Source organism: Castanea sativa, chromosome 10 (genome assembly GCF_040712315.1).
Source record: "Castanea sativa cultivar Marrone di Chiusa Pesio chromosome 10, ASM4071231v1".
Classification (NCBI taxonomy): Eukaryota; Viridiplantae; Streptophyta; class Magnoliopsida; order Fagales; family Fagaceae; genus Castanea; species Castanea sativa.
Genome location: NC_134022.1, coordinates 31,824,620 through 31,833,436, shown reverse-complemented (window position 1 = coordinate 31,833,436; position 8,817 = coordinate 31,824,620). Strand labels below are relative to the sequence as shown.

General features: G+C 33.0%; 1 pseudogene; it reads right to left on the bottom strand.

Moving 5' to 3' along the window:
- Positions 1–139: 139 nt before the first annotated feature.
- Positions 140–2,865, bottom strand: LOC142612394 (cytochrome P450 709B2-like; annotated as a pseudogene).
- Between the last annotated feature and the right edge of the window lie 5,952 nt (positions 2,866–8,817).

The following is an 8,817-nucleotide window of genomic DNA, read 5'->3' as shown; positions in this document are numbered from 1 at the left end:
CTTATTAAACTACTTGCTCTAGTGTTCAATTCCTATGTTTTTATATGACTTTGAGACTTTGTAGTTGCATTAAAGTTTACTGCTCACAAAGTTTTGATTTTTTTTTTTTTTTCAATTTTGTGTTTTGTTTAGGACAAAGCTGTGGAAGTTGTGAAAATTTTATCTGATCACAATTGTTATGGTTCTGATCATCTGTACTATTCCAATAGTTTGAGAGCATTCTCGTAGTTTGAGTCCTAATAGGTGTGGTTCAAATTTGTAAGTAGAAGTGAACTAAAAGCCAACTAAGTGTAGTAGAAAAAAAAAAAAGTATGCATTGTTTACCATTTTGATATGACACAACAGATTGAACTATTGAAGGAAATATTCTTGGAGAAGAATTACAAGTGCAATGATTTTACAATTATGGGGAGGCCATTTTGTGGCTGCAAAGTGATAATCTCCACTGGTGCATGTTTATACTCTGGGAAAGGCATAAAGAAAACCATTGAAGAATTAAAACAATCACTGATTTTGCTTCCAACATCGCAAAATTCTGACCAATGCAAGCTCTTGGACCCAGTGAGAAGGCAAGTAGAGCATTTGGGTGTTTTGCAGCTTTGGAAATTCCATTTATGAATCTCATTGGGTTGAACTTGTTTGCATCTTCACCCCAATATTCCTTTCTTATGTGAATCTTTGCTAATAGAATTGATATACATGTACCCTTTGGGATCATTACATCGCCAAGCTTCATGTCTTTTGTTGCCTGCCTAAATAATTCTGCCGCCGGGCTATATAGCCTTAAAGCTTCTAGCAAAACCATATTCACCTGAAAGTTGTAACAACTATGCTTAAAGGGTATGGACACGGCCACAACACAACACGAGACATGAAATTTCACGAGACACAATAGGGACACTACAATAAATCAGCGAAGAAAAAAATTAAAAAAATTAAACTGAAAATTCTGGTGGAAATAGCTGCTGTCGCCGTCACAATTTCACCGGCCTTAAGTCCTTTCTTCTTCTTCTTCTTCTTCTTCATTGCTTCTTCATCTTCTTCTTCCATTCTTTTTTTTTTTTTTTCGCCTGAGCCGCAGGCCGCAGCCTTTTCTTTTTTGGATAAGTTTTGTTAAATGCCTTGACATAAAAGGCTTTATTTTGTTTTGTTTTTTTTTTTTTTTGTGCCTTAGTTACATGACTTTTTAAAATTATCATGTGACTTGTTTAAATTATAAGCCTAAATTATATGCATGAATAATTTTATACATAATCATGTTGTTGGCTAATTGGATCAAATTTAGAGATTTTTTTTAATTCATATATGTTATATATTTGTACAATAAAAATTATATCTATGTGTATATTGTTGTCATCAAATCTTACGATACCTATACTGTGCATTGAAATTATGGGTGCCCAATTTTTCTGATTTACAATCAAGTTATGATCGACGTTTGTTTTTATTTTTATTTTTATTTTTATCAACCCTTGAAAAAACCATGTAAGATTATATCATTGGATGGAACATACAAACTATTTATTCTCGATTGCTTCATTTTAAAAAAACAATTGACACAAAATTAGAACATGTAAAACCTAATTGAAATAATACTTGGGACAAAATTAAAACGTAATCATAATCAATTTAAACAAAGATAGAGCTTCTACTTCCCTACTATAATAATGTATTAAACACAGATAGATTATGAGCAAATAAAAAGTGAAAAAAAGGTTCAGGGGGGCTGGGTTTCTTACCTTGAGCTTGTCTAGTGAGAAGGCGGGATTGATAATCCTTCTGTGCTTAACCCAGTCCAAGCCACTGATTAAGACTAACCCTTTGTTCCCCACTAGTATTTGAACTGAAGGCCTCGTCGATGGTTTTACGTAGAAGCCAAACTTGTTTGATAGTATTTGTTTGGCCAGCTCGGGGTTAGAAATGCAAATCCAGGAGAATCGGCATAAATATATCTTAGAATCGGCAATTGCATAGCAATTGTATATACCTCATGACTATTGCAGTTATCTTGACAATACTTCAAACACAATCATTTTCACATCAAATTTCACAATTTATTAACTTGTATGATTGTGAATAGTAGAAGAAAAATTATGTGTTGCACCATTCAATAATTGGCAGAAAATTTAAACCACTCACAATCACACAAATCAATAAATTATAAAATTGAGTGTGTGATTAGATATTTTTCTTAAATGATTCTTCTTTATTGGAGACCATTCCAACTGATTTTACTCGAGTACTATATGTTATTGGATTAGTATAAAATATACACACACGTGCATGGATTCTAGTTGATCTAAATTATAAAAGTGTTTATTATCGAATAAGAAATTTGGGCTTGAATCACTTTTCACCAAAACTAATTAGTATCTTAACTTAATAATAAATAACAATCATAATAGAGCTAACATCATATGTATAAAAAGGGTGGGAAGTGGAACTTTAGTCATTCTATATATGTGGAGCCAAATTCACTCCATATTCTTACTCATCAACAAAGACACAGGGTAGTGAGGGAAAACCAATAATTACTAAGACAAAGAAGATATTAGTAAGTAGAAAAGGGAAGAGAAATTAAACACCGTATAACGAGGACCACTTGTGGTAGTGAGGGAGAACCCTCGGAGTAATATCATGTGAGTTTGCATCTAGAACAGCTTGTCTTTCAGCCATATTCAGCTTCTTGATCACTTCATGAAGAGAACCATAAAGGATAGAGCAAGGTGGCCGTACGATCCCTTGTTTTTTGAAGTGTTTAGTCAAGGCATATGGCCTCCAGAGAAGAATCCTACAGATTTGAAAAATCTTTGAAATAAGAAAAATTGTAGAAGCTACTATGCCAATAGCTGCAAGGTAATCCATTGGAAAGAGAGAGAGGCGTGTTATAGCTAGCTGAAGTGAAGGAATATGTTTAGTCCTGAATGAGAAAATATATAGAAAATGTGGACAGGCGCTGAGGTAATTGTTGAATGCTGAGGTGAAAGCCTCCGTGTTGGCAACTCTATTTCTATCTGTGACGTCTTTGGATTAGCAACGTCGCTAGAGTAGAAAATGGTATGTGTTTTGTGGCTATGCTTGCTCATAATTTCCGTAAGTGTTATTTTACAATCCAAATAAGCCATTATTTTTCTTTTTCTCCATTTTTTAGTTTTTTTTTCCTATACCCGCATTGAAAGTTTTTGCAATTGAATGCGAGTGTCCTATTGCGTTGATTGTCATGGAAATTCAAGGGAAAAGAAAAACGAGTTTTAGTTCAATAATTCTTACAATATTACTACTACTAGTTTAGTTGTGTATGTCCATACTCCATACTTGGTTCTATAATCGATTTTAACGAATGTAGAGCATTCACATCAAATTCTTTATTTTCTCAATATATATATATATATATATATATAACTCATTAAAATACCGTTTTGGCTCTTCTTCTTTTTTTAGCAAAACTCAAGTAAAAAAGTCACTCATTAGTCTTAATATTTTATCTCGTAATTTTAACATACACAGTTCACTCGCTACAACTAGTGATGCATTATTCCTCGCTAGACAATAAAAAATGATATAGAATTCATCTCTCTCTCTCTCTCTCTCTCTCTCTCTCTCTCTCTCTCTCTCTCTCTCTCTCTCTCTCTCTCTCTCTCTCTCTCTCTCTCTCGTGTGTATGTCTGCCATATATTGGTGAGTAGTTGGTGACTTGTGGGTTTTTTTGCGTAGTGGTTGCTGGGTTTGTGTTGAGTTTTTACCGTGGTGTGGTGGTGGTTTCCGATTGTGTGTACGTTGGTTGTTAGGTTTGTGTTTATTTTTAGTTTGATTTGTGTGGTATGTGGTTTGCTTCAAAGGTGATAATGGAGGTTAGATTTGATTGGTTTTGATTTGGGTTTTTTGTGAAAGGAAATAGGAAATTTGTTCAACTAATATAAGAGATGGTTCAAATTATTGATTTAGTTTTACTAATAGTGAAAATTTGTTGAATTTGATGGAAGGCAAGGGTTCTTGGTGGTGTTGTTGAAGGAGTTTCTACTGGATTGTAAAAGAGGTTTTGTAAATTGATGGGTTGTTGGGAAAGGGTTGGGGAAGATGAAAAAATAAAACAAGCTTATTTGTTTATTTATTTGTAGACAGAGAAAAGATAATATTTAAATGAAGTGGAGAAATAAATATTAAGGTTGATGCATGTTTATTTGGATATAGGTTTTTTTTTTTTTTTACAAAATAGAAAATCTACTCTAACTTAATCTAAGTATATATATGTGTGGGAGCTAAGTGTATATGTGTGTGAAGTCTCTCTTGGAGATTTGTGGTCCGTTTGGTTGTAGGAGTAGAAAAGTGGAAGGATAGAAAAGATTTAGTTTTCCCTCAAGTGTGTTTGGTTAGAGAAGTGGAAAAGTAGAAGGATGGAAAACTCATTTGTTTGGTTGAGAAGAAAATAAGAGGATGGAAAATGAATTTTGTATAAATTTACCATCATATTTCTATTAAATAAAACCAAAAGTAATATATTATGATTTTATTAAAATTTTGAGTATAAATGAACACTTTATTTTTATTTTTTAAAAAGATTCAAGAACCCAAAACTGATTTCTCAACAAAAAAAAAAACTAATGAGCAAAGAAACAAATGAACACCAAGAAAAGAAAATACTGCATGGTACTACAAATAAATAAATAAGAAAAAAAAAAAAGCAAATAAAAATTATAAGACCTGTTGGCATTGGTAGTACTGAACTTTTATAAGGAAAAGAAAAAAAAAAAAAAGTGTTGATTCTTGTAAGTGCAATACTTTTACTATGAGAGTGAATAAAATGGCAAAGATGACTTTTTGAAGTGTGAACAAGAAAGCACAAATTTTCTTCTCAACTTTCTCCCCGACTTGAGGAGATTTATTTTTGGTGGGCCCGAGTGGAAAACACATGGGCCCCACCAATTTTCTCTCCCTCACTCCTTTCCAACTAACCCCGCCTCCCAACCATTTTCTCTCCTATTTTTCTCTCTCTTTTTTTCCATCCTCCCCAAAATACCCCAACCAAAAATATCCTTGAAGTCATTTCCTCTCCACACCCCATAAACACTTAGATTTGTGTAGTGACTATCGTGAAAATTTACTCTAATTTAATCTAAGTGTATATATGTGTTGAAGTTAAATGTATATCTGTATGAAGCTCCTCTTGGTAACTTGAACCCCGGCCTTTCCCTTCTCATACCCTATAAGAACTTATATTTGTGGAGTGACCATCGTGCCAAGGGTATATTATGATGATATTGGTTTGTTAAACAGAAAAAATAGAGTTTTGTTTTGGTTAGTAACTTAGCATAGCTAACAAAGTTTTGAATTCCGTTCCATCCCAGTCGGAATGGCCAAAATATTCCATGCCAGTGCAAAGGACCCCCTATTCCATTTCGCCCTAAATGCCGGATTATTCCGTTTTGATCCGACATTCCGGGTGAGACAACCATTCCGAACCAAAATGATTTATGGCCATTGTGTCCGGACTAGTAAACAACCATTAGACAAGATTGACAAAATATTTCTGCAACTCTATGGGGGACTTGGTGATGTGGCACATTAACAAAGATTTTGACTTTTCAATTTTTCTATGTTGTGGTACAAGTAAGCCCTAGAAGTTATGAAAATTAGAAAAAAAATTTCTCTTTTATTTGTTGAGGTAATTGTTAAAATACCTATATGTTCATTTTAAATATGTTGAATGTTTAATAATTATAATTTGTTGACATATGTATTTATGGATTGTATTTTATTTAAATGAAAAATATGTTTATTTTTAGACTTTCTTAAATATGTATATTATCAGGAATGGGGAGCCAAAATGATAAGGTTATTTAAAAATTTTCAAATTATTTAAGATATTTCCCACAAAAATAATTTAATATTTTTTAAAAATTTTGGGGGGTCCAAGGCCCCCTGGGTCATCAAGTGGCTCCACCACTGAGCTATCCCATGTAATGTGTTAGAAGTAGCTTCTCTAGTTGTGAATCTTCTGATCCACTATTATTGGATCTCTCTAGATCTTATGTAATGTAACTTGTGTCTTGTATCCCTATGTTTGCTATGGTATTAAAAAAAAAAAGAGATTAGTTTGCTAGGTTAGGCCTCAAAGAGTTTTTCCCATTTATTATTTATCCTTGTTGGATTGTAATTGGCTAATTATCACTTAGATTTAACTTGATCAATTTGTTAAAATTGATAAAAAGCCAATACTAAGGTTCTAAACCTTAGGGGCTGTTTGGTTTTTTTTTTTTTCCCATCACTCATCACTCCGCACTCAATTTTCGTCACTCATCAATCATTACTTAAAATACCCCAATTTCACAATAACACCCGTTTGGTTCTTTGTTTTCACTTTACATCACTCAAAAATTTCTACCTTTTTGAAGGTCCCACGCCTGAGCTGAGTGTCAGAGCCTTTTATTTTTTCTAATTTTTTCTTCTTTCTTTCTTTCTAACTCTTCACAACGGTGCTTCTTCTCTCTTCTCAACCATTACTCCAACAACCTCCTTTACTCCTCTCTTAACCTAAAATAAATTTGCTCCATTTGTTTTACTTTTTCTCTTCCTCATCATCTCTCAAGTGGTACGTTTGGAGTTTCATTTCTTCACAGCCAAAGAAAAGGTGTCTTGTTTGAAGAACCCCAGCCCAGTCGAAACCCATTAGACACCGAGAAGCCTAGCCGAAACCGAGGCACTCTTCGGATCTCTCCCTTGCGCAGCTCGTGAATTTTCTGCCAAAGATTTTGCCTAGGTGAGAAGCAAATTTAAGTGGGTCTGACTTCATATGAAGCAAATTTTCTGCCAAAGATCTGTGCCCAAATAATCTATAATAAATTTTGAGTTTGGATTATGGATTTTGATGTTAAATTTTGATGTTGATCTTGATTGAATTCAAGTGGGTCTAACTTCATATATTTAGATTTCTAATTTTAATTTTAGTGGGTTTTGTTTGTTTCTATTTGGTGCTAAATCTGGGTTTTCTGGGACTTGAAAAAATCTGGGTTTTCTGGGCGTCATGGAGTGCAGCGAAGACCAAAAAATTTTGTGATGAAGAACCAAAAAAAAAAAAAAAAAAGAAAGAAAAAGAAAGAACTGCAAAGCTGAGATCATGAAAGGAAAAAGAAAAAAAAAAAAACGAAGACGAAGAAGAAGAACACCTCACCGAACCCAGTGAAAAAAAAAAAAAAAAAAAAGGTCAAAAGTTGCGGATGAACTGACTAGTGGGTCCCTCAGTATAGGTTTATTTACATAATTGCCATTGAAAACAGAGTTTTGGAAACTGAAAACACCCAAAATGTGTTTTCAGTTTTTCATAACTCATCACTCAAAAATCAGATAATTAAGTGATGGAAACAAAAACTGGAAACAAATCCAAACAGATTTTTTTTTTTCGTGGGTCCCATTTATTTTAAGTTATGGGTGATGGAAACAGAGTTATGGATAATGGAAAACATAAATCCAAATAGCCCCTTAATTTCCAAGTTTAATAGTAGCTTTAGTATTTTTCATTTGAAAGATAGAAATTCATCTTGTGATAAATTAGTGTGATTAAATTCATCAACTTAAAACCCATGAGAGCTTTTCATAACTAATTACCCTGTGGACGGCCATTTTAGTTGTGAGTGCTTCTGACGAACAAAAGCTAATTAATGAGTTATCAAGCATGTCTCTATTTGCCTTAGATTTTTATTTTTATTTTTGGTTTATTTAGTTTATATACCTTTTTTTTTTTTAAATGTACCTTTAGTTTTACCCAAGTTATTTTTCAAGCAAAACAAATTACTATGTGATTTATATATAATTTTCAAGAGTGAAGAGACATAGCTATTATTTTGCATTTAACATAGATCTCATGCCATTGTGCGATGCTGTGGCCATCTTTGACTTCTAAAGAGTAGAGACAATGCCGGGAAGGTCCAGTGAAGAAGAAATTGCAAAATCAAGGGAGGATTATTTTACCTTGTTTTTATATTCTCAGTGTACATGAGTAGTAGTGGGTTGAGACTCAATAATCTGCTAATTTCACTTACACAAGTGTCCTTACTGAAACTACTAAATAACCGCTTCCACCTCAATAGAAAGATTAGAAAGTTCAATTTTTGTGAAAGAAGATCGAAGTTCAATTTATTGAAATAGAAAGCATGCTTTCGAATTTAAGGAGATTAAGCTCACAGATTCAGTTTCCATTAGAGAAAAATTAAATCATGATGAGAGCCACAAAGGCATAAATTATTTAGGAATGCAGTTTTAAATCTCTCTAGCAACACAAATAATAATAAATAAATAAAAAAGAGTGGGTTATTTGATAATGGTAAAGAACGTTTATTTTACAAGGAAAGCTAGCATAATTACAAAGGTATTTGCGCAGTTAACAACAGAAGTTCAAAGCATCAATCCTAGAATTCAACATATGATCACAAAGTTACTTAAAAACTTATGCTCCTGGCTTAGAAAGCAACTTTAGCATAGCAGGTAAACAATACTACATTAAACTATGGGTTATAGAATTTGTGGGTATGTGATCTGACTTAGAAGAAGTGAATTCATGTCTAAAAGAAACACACGCACACACATATAAGAAAATTCATGTCTGACTGCATTCATATATAGAAAACAAATAAATACACCAAATAAAGTACTTTCACTAATTTTACCAACCCGCAGTTCATATTGTTCTATCAGCACATCAATCAAGCAACAAACATAATAAACAGGGATTTGTTTATTTTGCCAAAAAGAAGAAAAAATGAGGCCATAGTATGGCTCCTCCCAATCTTAAACGATAATATACAAGCAATATAAAGCTCTTAG